A 13999-nucleotide genomic window follows, 5' to 3' on the forward strand; every position below is an offset into this window, starting at 1 on the left:
CAATAAAAATGTATATTTTTAAATAATTAAGACAATGTAGCATAGACATGTTTTTAAAAGTACTTATTTGCTACAATTAGATATTTTGTACTCTTTTGAGACTTTTTAAAATATCTTTTCATCAGGACTTGTTGCTAGCAACACAAATGTTACCTGTTTGGGGAGCGAGTACTTAAAGGTTAAGTGCAGGGAGAAGTTCGCACATCCCTATTTCGTCCATATTTGAGCATGTAAAAGAAATCAAGAATAAATAAATATTTCCCAAATGTCTGAAATTTATTTATTTTTTAAAAGCTTAAAACATAAACCTATAATATTTAATATCTTGATAACATTTCTTTTTGAGTTGGATCTGAAAATATTGAATTCTTTTAATTCAAACCTTTCTAAATTCATCTCTTCTGTTTGAGATTATACCAATGAATTGTCTGCTTAGAGTATAAACCTTATAATGATTTAGTCTACTACAACTCCGGTAATTGGGATATCTTAACTTTCTTTATGTGCTGTAGTGAACTTTATTTATACTTCCTATGTGAGATTCATATATTTACAGTAGAGCGTCGATTATCCGAAGTAATTGGGGGACATGGGTGTTCGGAAAACTGCTTTGTTCGGATGATCGAACTGTACATGTTTATTTGCCATGCGCGGAGCGGCACGCCTCAACTCTAAGCTGGCGCAGCTGTTGCTGTGAACAGCTTTGATACTGCCGCTACTTCTACAGCCAGTGCCAAACCGACAGAAGTGTGCTGATTGTTGAAACACAGTAATTGGCGGCTTGGCCGGTCAGCAGCGTCTTATGAAGGCCCCATTAGAAGCAATGTTCCGCCAGCGGTGGCTCAGTGCGGCGACTACTGTGGGAAACTTGGTTTGGGAGTGAGGGGGATGATGGACGTAGGGTGGGAGAGTAACAGGTGCGAGCGAGTACACAGTTCGGTTAAGCGGTCGTTTGGTTGACCGACGTTCGGATAATCGACGCTCTACTGTATTTATTTCTGAGTATTGCCGTATTTAAAAAATACAATGCATTTCTTGAAATTCTTTCTTTATAACTAAGTGCAGTGGAATTGTCATTTTATGATGACACAATGCTGTACAGTAGATATTTCAGAGTAACGAAACTTGTATCATATAATTTAAGTTTCCTGTACGTAAGTATATTCAATATAAATCAATTTGTAAAATACTGTAGTCTTATACGAAAACGAGCACACAAAAAAAATATGTCTCAGATTTTGTAGATTTATAATGCTGAACACTAGAGAGTAGAAAAATCTTTTTTTGTAAATCCAAAAACCTTTCATACAAATCGTGTAGCAAACAGAATATCTTGAAGCATTTCCTTAGAAAGATCCTCCATACTTTTTCCATAATCCTTTAGCTGTCAAAACTTCTGATAAATGTTTTGAAAAGGACTGAGAAACTATTTTTACATATTCAAGAGACATTGTACTTTAGGCTATGTATCTACAGAATATCTTTTGAAGTTGCTATTTATTGGATTACATTACTTCTTTACCAAGATGATCCAATAGTTTCCCTACGGAAATCAGACCTTAACTCTGTGGTGGATTGTAGAGTCTTCTAAAGGTCATTGTACAATCCGCGGCAAAAAACCTGCAACATGAACATATAAGTTTATTGTGAATTGACGAAGTCTTTTGCTCCAAAATAAGTGTGCACGGGAGGAGGCCGAGGTTTATTCTGGCGTGATTCGTTCCACTTAGACGTTATGTTCATTCCCTGTGCTGTTAGGCGTATTTTCACAATAAACTTACATCTTCATGTTGCAGGTTTTCTGCCGCGGATTGTACAAGAATTATTCACAAGTTTTGAAAAAGGATTGGTTTGGTTTACAGTCATGTTGAAAATAAAGGACAACTTTACGATGTAACTTTAACACATTGCTCACTAAATCAATGTCGCAATGCAATATATATATATATATATAGGGTATATATAAACTCTATCGCCTATGGAACCCGGAGGTTCAATGCCGCTTTCACAAAAACTCTCCACTGACTTCTATATTTGGCCAACTTGACTCTGTTTCTACTTTGTATACCTATTTCTGCGACATCCATCTTAATATTGTCCTCCTATCTGCGCCTAGGTCTTCCTAATAGTTGTTTTCCGATTGATCTTCCAGTTAAAACTTTGAAAGCGTTTCTACTTTCTTCCATTCTGGCTTCCTCATTTGCCCACATGAGCCTCCTACATTTGATGACACTAACAATGTTTGGTAAACGGTATAAATTACGTAGTTCCTCGTTTCCGTCATTCCTCATTACCGTTTCTCTTGGGTCCGAATATTGTCTCAGGTTCTTGTTCTCAAATACTTTCAGCTTACGTTCTTCTCTCAAAGTTAGCGACCATGTTTCGCAACCATATAGAATAACAGGCACGTTTATCGTTTTATATATTTTAAGCTTCAAACTCCTCGACAAAATTCGCGACGACAAGGAATTTTGAACTGAATAATAACACGAATTTCCTGCTTTTAATCGACATTTAATTTCTTCGTGGATATGGTTTTCGTCTGTTAATACTGATCCTAGATATTTGAAAGTATTCACTTTATCAAAAGTATTATTTGATATTTTAACGCATCCATAATTTACTGTATTACGATCCCGCCGAACTTCCACGTATTTAGTTTACTCTGTGTTTACTTCCAAACCCATATCCTTGTAAGCGTTTAATAAGATCTGTACATTTCTTTCTATTGTTCTCCTATCATTTCCTATTAAATTTACATTATCAGCATACGCCTTAAGCCGGAATAGTATTTCATATCCCAAGATTTCCGATCGTGAACTGTGAGAGCATTCCACTGTATTTCAGAACATTGTGCACTTTTGTTAATATTATCTCCCGCACAACTTACAACATTCCCTTTCCCATGCAAGAGTTGTTGCGAATTTACCTAGGTATATTTATTACCATACTAACTAAAGCTGATATGAGAAAATTAGCCAATTCCGTGCTTTAATCTTAGTATTTGTTTCATCCAACGCATTCTCACTGACAAAGAGATTAGAATTAAAAGAACGAAAATAAGCTTCACTTAAAGTTAAACCTATTTTGAGCAATTAGCAGACGTCGACACATAATAGATGCCAAGATAAAGTGATCCCAATGCATTTGCTTCTTAGACGCTCCCATCTCACTTATTCCTGTTTAGTGCGTGGCGCTGACCGTAAGTATTTTATTACCACTGACTCACACATTCATATTTAGTGTGTGGCGCTAAACGTTCTTATTTTATTACCACTAACTCACTCATTCTTACTTAGTGTGTGGCGGTAACCGTCCGTATTTTATTACCACAGACTCACTCATTTCTATTTAGTGTGTGGCGATAACCGTCCGCATTTTATTGTCTCTGAGTATTCGGTACATTATTGTAGAATGTCCAGAATACTCGGACATCAGAGAACATATAGGACTTCTTAAAAATGTTTATCAGGTTTTAGGGTGCAATGCGGTCTGTATTATACGTGTCATTTGTACGATTGTAATAGTTCATATGCTCTGAAATTTTTCTTTCTAAACTTTTAATTTTATGTTTTACTATTTATTGGTTTTGCTTTTGATTTATTTTCTTGGTATATATATTTTATTATGCATTCTTTTTTCCTTCTCATGTCCCCTGTTTGAGTTTCTTTTATAATTCGTTTTAGTTTTAACCCCTTATTTTGTCGAATTTACCCTAAAATTTCGGTTTCTTTTAGGGGTTTTATTTGAATTTTTAATGCACAGAATGTGTTGGTCCTCGGTCTTATCATGCAATCAAATAGCCTTGCTATTGACGCCTATATCTCCGAAAGGAAGCATTTGTGCACCCAGGTTGGTCTATACTTTCCGTCATATCTTGGTGTTAGGAATCACCTCCCAAACGTTGTCGGTGTTGTTTTGAAACACTATGTATAGATGCAGTGGCTTGTAGTATTGGACAATCTCACAAAAGCTTGGATTCCCCCCTCCCAACGAAAATGTCTGTGTGCGCGCCTGAAAGAAGTGTACTTTTATATCATACTACCTGAATGTACTATCTATTACCATATTAGAATACCCAACTGATATCTACTAGACAGCACTAAGGATTCATTTCAGGAAGTAACCATACACAATAACTATCACTTTTCCCTTTTGTAATGAATTATTATTAAAAAAAAATACTTATTCGACCACATGTATAAAACCTAATGGATGTAGACATATTTAACTTCACTAATTAAATTCTTTGTACTACACATACTCTACATGTTCCCTTCAGTTTAACTTACATAAATCATGCTTATCGTGTGTATAATTTTCAGCAATGAAGTAACAAAGCCGATTTAATCCTGGAGAACCAATTAAATCCCTGGCTTTGCACCTCATTAAGCATGACTAAATTAAAATTGCACATGAACATAGAAACTATACACACAGGAAAATGATTTGTGATTAAATATGTAAAATACACGAGTGAAATTACCTTGCAATTTTTATTGCTAGATGCCATAATTACTGCAAGATTTAATACCGAATAAATAATTATAGTACTAGCAACGTACCTGATTAAGTTAGATCTGCCTGTGTTTCTGCTTTCTGTAAAGATAAAACGAAAAATTATGAATAAAAACGCACACAATTTAGTTGCTGATTATATTTTCTAAAACACTATTTTCACTAAGAAAACTTGTCATTATGGGAGTTTAAAAATTATAACAATCCAAAAATTATAACAAAAAACAAAAGAAAGAAACACCCTCTGTAAAAATGTAGATTAGTTCTCTTGACAGCCAGATCTTTGAGTTTTACGTCCCACAGTTATGCAGCCTAGGCTAAAGGAGACGGTGATGATGGGAAATAAATGAAATGGTGAAACGAATAAAGTGGGAGGAAACTGGAGAACGCCGAGAAACCCCCACACTGTGTTTGTCAACCACAAAGTTCACTTGGCGAGATCTGGGATCGAACCAGGGACCCCATCCACCAGAGGTGAACGCTCAACCATTGAACCACCGTTCCAGGAACACCTAATCGACCCTGGCGTCTTGGTGATTTATTTGATCATTATATTTTGTTATATTTGTAGTATCATATTATAAACAATACAGGAACATGTAACACTATTTGGTATTTGCCTTGCTAATTGAACATTACTACAAATTGCACTGATCTTATGAGCACGCCAGATCACGGTTTTGGCCTCCATGGTCTTATGGTAGCGTACCAAATTCTACTTAGTAGGTCAAGTACTTGACTTTATCATATGTTCTTTAGGTAACTACGGCTCAGGTCGTATGGATGATGATGGGATGAATTGGTGGAATGAAAACAGTGGGAGGAAGCAGGACCACCCCGGAAACTCCCACGCACACGGTGTTTGTCCACCACAAAGCTCACTGAGCACAAGCATGGATTGATCCGATGACCTCTAGCACCAGATGTGAATGCTTTTCCTACAGAGCCGCCATTGTCCCTCGTAGATCAAGCATCGGTTCACATTCTATTCAGGCCGGCCATAGTAACTAGCATTTCTCCGTTTTTTTCTGGACTTAGAAGGGAAATTCTGTACCACCATACATGTCAACTCTGATGCGAAGTCGTAGCAGTTGTAGTAGTATTAGCAGTGGTCGTAGTAGTAATAGTAGAAGTAGTAGTAGAAGTAGTAGTAGTAGTAATACTAGTAGTATTACAGTACTTTGCAGTCTTGAATAAAGAGTCAGTTTCCCAAACACATTACGATTAACATAGGCTGACAGTAAGACCGTATGAACACGGCAAAGGCAGGGGTGGTGGAGGATATTTAAAAAAAAAAAGAAAAAGAATGACAACATTAGTTTCCGATCCGTCTTTCAGAGTATCCGGGCCGAGCCGGGCCGGCCCGGTTCGGCCCTATAGCATTTGTGTCCGGCCCGGTTAGGGCCCGGTCCAGTTTGATATTACTTGAAACGGGCCGGGCCGGGCATATTCCGGGCCGAACCGGGAGCGCCTGGCCCGTGCAGGGCTCTAGTTAACATGTTACAAGCTACAGCGTCAGTCAACCTTCCCAGGATTACTTGGTTAACAAAGACTGGAATTACCAGCACAAAGACGTAATACTTAACTGTAATGTCATAGTCCATAAATACTAGTCAGTAACTGGTACTTAGTCACCTGCTAAACAAAAACGAAAACAATAAGCTGTATTGACACAGGAAAAGTCAAAATCATTCTACAAGAAAAATGAATTATCGGAAGAAAATAGGAAAACGTATGCCTGTGAGCAATGTTAAGGTCATTTTTGATAATTACAACAAAGTATCACAAAGTAACGATCCTGACTGTGGTTGTTGTTATGTCGTTCTGTAAAATAATATCTCAAAACTTGCCTCTTTTGAAAAAAAAAATGATCATAGTTATTGTGTTTTTCAGATGTAGAGCATCACGGGCAGTAGCCAATGCTGTGCGATATTCCGCGCGGTGTTGCCGGATTTCGGACTCCCCTTTCCCTTCTCGCTCTTCCTCTAGTTGAGATTATTACACATACATTGGCAACATTATTCACAATGTAAATATGCTATTCCAGCAAACTCAAAGATTTTGGCTGTGTATCCTAGAAGTATATATAGCAACTGAATAACATACCTATTAACTTATTCCAGTGGAACTGCTAAACGTTCGTCTTCAACACTACTTTCACTATCGTCTATGTCAATTAATATTTCGCCATTGTCTGAATCTGACTCTTGTAAATTTTTTATTATGAGTTCCAAAAATTGTAAACACAAAAAATAATTCTTCGAGCTTCACTTCGTAGCACTTTTTTTTAAAAAAAAAAAAAGAAAAGAAAAAGAAAATTCCGCACTTGTACTGGGTTTCCTTAAAGACATTGTCAACTATAATTTTGGAGAACAAATGAACTACCACGAAAGAAAGCAACCCAGACACTGATGAATTCTGTTTATGCTAGAAGAGAAGTTGCGTTCCTACACACACAATCAGCTCCTTTGCTTCCATGTCTGTTCCTATAATAACATACTCTTATACTTGATGGAGGTCTCACAACAACAATCCATCTGATTCGTAAGCAACACGATATGGTCGAGTTTGTTTTGGGTTACAATAATTTATGACACCACTCAGACGCCTGGTGCTTTTGCGTCCCTGCTAGAGGAGTAAAGAAGGAGTACGTAATTGGCCACACATACGTAAGGTTTTGAAACGAAGAAAAAAATCATACTGCGTTTCTTCTGTCAAATAAGGAAGAATCTTGTATGAAGGCAATTTCAAAACAATATTACGAATGTCCCATACCTTCTGTTCTTCCACATGAGCTCCCGCCGGGAATCGAATATATATATATATATAGATATAGATATATATATATATATATATATATATATATATATATATATATATATATATATATATATATATATATATAGATATAGATATAGATATAGATAGATAGATAGATAGATAGATAGATAGATAGATAGATAGATAGATAGATATATGAATCAAATTGCAGAGGCTTGTTATTTAATTCGATCGCTTACTATTCTCAAGGGTGTAGAAACGGGGGAAAAGAGGGCCTTGACTTTCCAAACTATTTCCAGCCCCGAAATGAGATTCATCTGGTATATGTTTAGCAAACTTATTTAATAGTTAATGCAAATTAGGAACGTTTATAATAAAATACGATTTTTTTAAAAAAAGAAAACATCATCAATACCGTTTCTGTACCTAATTACAAGGACGCTGATTTCTGTCTAAATTGGGGGGGGGTGCATTCAGATGCAGAAAGCATATATGATGATTTTAAGACAAATTGCATTCAAATTATGCCTAATATTGCACATTTACAAATAAAATGAGGGGCCCTGGCTCCCTCAGTCCTCCCAGGATCGGCGCCCTTGCCTAATTAAAACAACTAATTAATTATATGCTTTATACTCTCATTTTCCTAACTGGACGCTCACCGTATGATCTCACTACTATATTATTGCGTAATAATATCTGAGTTGATATTTTTTCGAGTTTTTTTCTCTTTAGTATTTTAACCTACATAAACACAAAGTCGGATAAACAGACTGCTAGAAACAGCATTTGTTTTCTTATGAATAGCTTATTGATTTATCTCTTACAATCCGGTTTTCAACTTCAGTACTGTCAGGATCCGTCTGGCTAATTGTTAAGGTAGCATCGAGAAAACATAATATGTGTATAGTATACATGGTGAGTTAAAATGCTTTCATATTCTGAAAGAGGTCATTTGTTCTGTTTTTAATGTGTGAAAAGCTTTCCTCCCCCTGAAAGTAATGTTCCCCTAGAACAACCTGTTGATTACACCCCTGATTATCCTTTAATAAAAGTTGAGTTCCATTTCCAAATCGAAGAAAAATCCACTGGAAATTAGACGGGACTCAACGCTCGTTTTACTAATTGTTTTATATGGAAACCTTTCAAAGCGTGTATCATGACAACCAGTTGTCATAAAAAGATGTAGTTTTCACGTATGTGTTCGTAATTCTTTTCTCTACTTCGTAAAGTGAGCAGTTAATGTGCTAGTACAATATTTCTAATATGCGCCTCTGCTATTGTCAAGATTCGCAGTAGCGCGAGAAGTCAGCGTGCAGAACTGCTTGTCGCGAATTGTCAACACCGCTCAAAGCCAATTGGACGCCGCGTGAAGCCAACTCAAGGCCATGCCGCTTATCATTTGAAATCTGCTATAAAGACATTCCCGCTTCAGCTTTGCTAGCTAACAAAATAATATTTGCTAATAACTTTAAAATATCTCAGCTTAAGGGATTGATTCGTATTGAATAACATTCTTTTTTAACACGCAGAATCGTTCTTCAATGAAAAATAAAGTTTGACATAATTTCTTTGAAATCCATAGTATGCATCATGAACTTTGATTTCGTTGCCTAATTGTCTTCAGGTTCTATCTGGTTTTATGAAGTTCATGTCCCACTCGCCTCTGAGCGTGCTCATAAACCGTGAAATTAAATGAATGCGTTATATGAGCGTGCTGGCAAGGCCTTTCGTCATGAAAATGCAGTTAACCCCTTGAATCCCAACCCTGTTGAAAGAATGCAGAATCTCACGACCATGCTAAGCGGAGAGCATTGGGTAACAAATTGTGCAAACAAATCATCAGCCACATTGCTTGCTTATACCTTAATTGTTTTAAAATTATTGCAATTAACATTTGGATCTCCTGTAGTTTAGTGGTTAGAGCGTTGGACTTGTTGGAACATAACTTGACGAACAATAACTCCGCTCTTCCTCCATTTTCTAGGACAAGAAAACACATCTTATTAACAGCAGGGATTGGTACTCTCAGCAACAAATGGCATGACGATCGTGCTTTGCTCATTGCTTGCAAAAATCACGTGCTCTAATGATGTCACAGCAATACATAGACTTCGGTTCTCCCCGTACGTTTTCATGGACACTACTATGCAAGAATATTTCCTCTTCAGCCGCTTGAACTAATTATGTACTGTCCGTATGTAGTTGCTGGAAAGAATGCAGGCTCAATGACGTACTGGCCGTATTTAGTGGTAGTCAAGCGGTTAAATCTCAGCTGACAGAAAATCCGATCATGTGTTCTTTGATCCTAGTTATTACAAGTAGTATGTGTACTACTCTTACGGGTATATGCATTACTATTAGTAGAATTCAAGAAACAATACCTAGAATCTGACACGTAGCACCGTATATATTTGATTACAATACATGGGACATTCGACGCACAAAGGATTCAAGTCCACTTCTTGGTCGTTTTCGACATATTTCGTATTTAAGATCTCTATCTGAAGCTCTCTTCACCGCTTAAAAGATTCGTCTCCACATTTTGTAAAGAACTCATATAATGTGAAAAGAATGCTCTTTTTTCCAAATATTTTAAACAGTGCGTACAAACTTTATGTCTCTTTTTCTCAGACCTTTGGTAATTGGATTTGAATCCCTTGTGCTTCGAATGCCCCAAATAAGCAATCTATTGCTGCAGAATAAACACTTGTCAAACGGCATCAGATTGGCAAACAACGATATATCTTTAGCGCCATAAATTTAGTGTATATTCGTTGATATTCTCAAAAACTACACATTGTTAGACTTACTTAAAAGCATTTTATTTTTGCTCAGCTCGACGTGATCCATCGATTAATATATGATTTATCTTAGCATGATGTTAAAATTAAACAAAAATTTGAAATTTAGAAGCTAATGATAATTTTGTGTCATATCTTATCAACCACACTGTATGTTTTGATCTTGCTAGTCTTGCAATAAATAGCTCGATAATAGTATGCCTCAGTATAAATTTCATCCTCATAGATAGTGGGGTTATCGCACAGCATCGAGTTTCAGATTTACAAGAAAACACATTCGTCTTTCTGAGTTTTTACAAGAACAATACATAACGATTTACACTCAAATGCATTGCTTTCTTCAACTCAGCTCAATAAAATCTATCTTTGGGTATGTTTCATCTTTGTACATTCGTTCCTTTTTAATTCTCATAGTTAATAATATTATCGAATTTCTTCTATTAAAACTCTTTGTACTTTACACTTTATACTCATGCTGCACTTTACATTTTGCACCTTATACTTTGTACTCCTGATATACTTTATATTCATGCTATACTTTCTACTCATGCTATAATATATACTCATGATATACTTTATACTCATGCTATACTTTCTACTCATGCTATAATATATACTCATGATATACTTTATACTCATGCTATAATTTATATACATGATATACTTAATACTCATGCTACACTTTATACTCATGATATATTTTATACTCATGATATAATATATACTCATGCTATACTTTATATTCTTGCTATAGGACCTAATATATACTCATGCTATACTTTATACTCATGCTATAATATATACTCCTGTATACTTTATACTCATCCTATAATATATACTCATGCTATCCTTTATACTCATGCTATAATATACACTCATGCTATCATTTATACTCATGTTATAATATATACTCATGCTATCCTTTATACTCATGCTATAATATATACTCATGCTATCCTTTATACTCATGCTATAATATATACTCATGCTATCCTTTATACTCATGCTATAATATATACTCATGCTATCCTTTATACTCATGCTATAATATATACTCATGCTATACTTTATACTCATGCTATAATATACACTCCTGCTATACTTTATACTCATGCATATTGTTTTGTTCAGCTCAATAAAACCTATTAATCGGCATGTTTCATTCTTTGGACATTCATTCTTTTTTATTTAATCTCATAGTTAATAATATTGTAGAACATCTTTTATTAAAACTTTTTTATACTTTACACTTTCACTGTCTGTATTCTGTCTCTTCCAGAACGTTAACAATGTCATTTTCTCTCATTCCGTGTCTTTCTTCTGCTTGCTCTTTGCTGACTCTCTAGTGCAACGCTCGAATCCATTAACGCTGCTATTAGCGATCTTTTACATCATGGCCACTCTGACGTTATAATGAAAAGCAATTTTGTCCCTTCCAGCGTTTTCTCCATTACACTAAATTTGTAAAAAAAAAAAAAAAAAGAAAAGAAAAAAAGACAGACAGATTGGATTTCTATCGTATCTCTCTCTCTCTCTCTTCATATTTATTGTGTCGTCATCTTTTATCTTAGATATTTTACTTTTTAACCATTATATTCCTTTGTCCCCTTTCGTTTCATAACAGAAGAGAAGAAAATACTTTGATTTATCCCGTAATAGCGATCTAGCTACACAAAAAAAGTAAAATCAATTCAACACCGCAGTGAAAGGAGAAAAGACAAAACAGGAATGGGAATAAAATTAAACGACCAGTTGTGTAACAAGAAGCCAGAATAATGTGTATTTCCCTCCATTCTCGCAGCTGCAATTTCCTTACGACAATCTACTGCCGAGCTACTCTTACGCCATCTAGTGTTAGTTAATCAGAATTGTTTACTTTTCTTTTCTTCGTTTCGCTTCGAGAGAGCAGAAGATAGTGCCCTTGATAGAAAGTAAAAGACGCAGAGCAAACAAAGAACACATTATTTGAAAGAAACACTTTAAAAGGAAGGGGAAGAAAAAGATTACGTGCAATATTAAAGATTAACCTTCAAGTTAAGGTTATAAATACAATTCCTTCATAATCAAGTACATTTTGTTGAAAGTGATAAGTAGAAACAACGTAATAGCAGTACTATACATTCTTAAACGCACAGGATAGTGATGATTTTGCAAGATTTTTCTCGACGGAAGAGCAGGGAAGAAGGATATTTTAAAAAATACATAAATAAATAAATAAAATACATAAAAGAAAGGAAAAAATGAGTGAATATACGTAATTCTCTAATTTGGAAATTATATTTATATACAGGATGTTTCAAAAGAACACCAACAACATTTGGGATGTGATTTCTGACACCATGAGAAGACAAAATGTATAGACCAATCTGGGTGCAGAAAGCCGTGATTTCGGAGCTAGAGGCTACCTAAAACATGAAAAAAATTAACTTTAAAGGTCCATAGCTCCAATACTATGGGACCTACAGTAGTCGGATCAAGACTTCACTTACGAACTAATATGTGTGTTATCCAAAACTACATGTTTCAGAATCCTGCCGTACGTCCGCAACAATTTTTATAGGAGTTGGCGAGTACTTCAAATTATATGCTTGTATCCAAACTCCCTCTATAAAAATTGTTACGTGAGTACCTTAGGTTTCTGAAAAATGCATTTTTGGGTAGCGCACATATTAGTTCGTAAGTGAAGTCTCGATCCGACTACGATAGTTCTCATAATATTGGAGCTATGGACCTTTAAATTTCATTTTTTTCCTTTGTTTTTCTCAGCCTGTAACTTAGAAAAGACGTATTTCTGCACTCAGGTTGGTCTATACTTTTTGCCTTCTCTTGGTCTCAGGAATCACCTCCCAAAAGTTGTCGGTGTTGTTTTGAAACATCTTGTATATGTATATATATATATATATATATATATATATATATATATATATATATATATATATATATATATATATATATATATATATATATATATATATAGAGAGAGAGAGAGAGAGAGAGAGAGAGAAGGGAGACCGGGGGCAATTGTAACAAATTTTACATTTTAATTTTTCTTCTCAAATGTTTATGCATCAATAAGTCTGGTAATTACAATATCTTAAGTGAAGCATTGTTGCTCCATTCAATTCTTTCATACATGACAACTTCTAATGTAGAAAGTTACGAAGCAATTTATGACAGGATATGTCTTGTTACAAACGTCCGCGTGCCCGGGTCAATTGTAACAGAGCTTTGGGACAATCATACCATGATGTTTTTAATGAAAAGTACAATATATGGTACGGCAAAACAATATGCATGGTTAATTAATACTTATACTATGAATAATAATACCGATGGGAACAAAAAACTAAGAGTATAGACTACATCCTCAAATTTAAAAGTAGACCTATTTAAAAATACATAATTTCCACGCGTCAACAGGATGCATAAATGATGAGTTAGTTGTTACCGGTGCCGTGCCACATTAGCTCGAAATAACTTTTCTTCGGCCTAACTTAAACATGGACAAGGAAGCCAAGATTAAAATATGACTTAACATAAATATTCAGTTCAGTGACGTAACAATGGCGTTTGGCGTCCCTACACAAAATCCGTAGTGGCGCTTTCATAGCCCCAAGCGCACTGCGTCCGTACGCAATACCTACCCTGCCTACCCTACTGTTATGCCACTGTTTCAAGTCCTAATGATATTGTACTAGACACCAACACTGCATTTGCAACTCCTATATACACATCTCACACAAATATACGAACAGAGAATATGTTACTGTGCGAGAGAGATTAAGTAAAACAAATGAAAAGTTACATTGTTGATCATTTCTGATGAATCATAAAGGGAGCCTATTTGAAAAATTAGTCTTTAAAACTTATAGGTTATTTAAAGACAACATAAGGAA

The 13999-nt window shown here is 35.3% G+C and overlaps 1 protein-coding gene across 1 annotated transcript in view; it reads right to left on the reverse strand.

The window, feature by feature from the left end:
- The window catches only part of LOC145694290 (uncharacterized), a 412113-nt gene that overhangs the window by 268299 nt on the left and 129815 nt on the right, over positions 1–13999 (reverse strand). Inside the window, exon 2 of the mRNA XM_081770386.1 lies at positions 4566–4599. The gene's annotated coding sequence lies outside the window, so the exon portion shown is untranslated. The remainder of the gene's footprint in view (positions 1–4565; positions 4600–13999) is intronic.

The sequence above is a fragment of the Thermobia domestica genome, chromosome 1, assembly GCF_964235325.1.
Source record: "Thermobia domestica chromosome 1, izTheDome1.hap1.1, whole genome shotgun sequence".
NCBI classification, from domain to species: Eukaryota; Metazoa; Arthropoda; class Insecta; order Zygentoma; family Lepismatidae; genus Thermobia; species Thermobia domestica.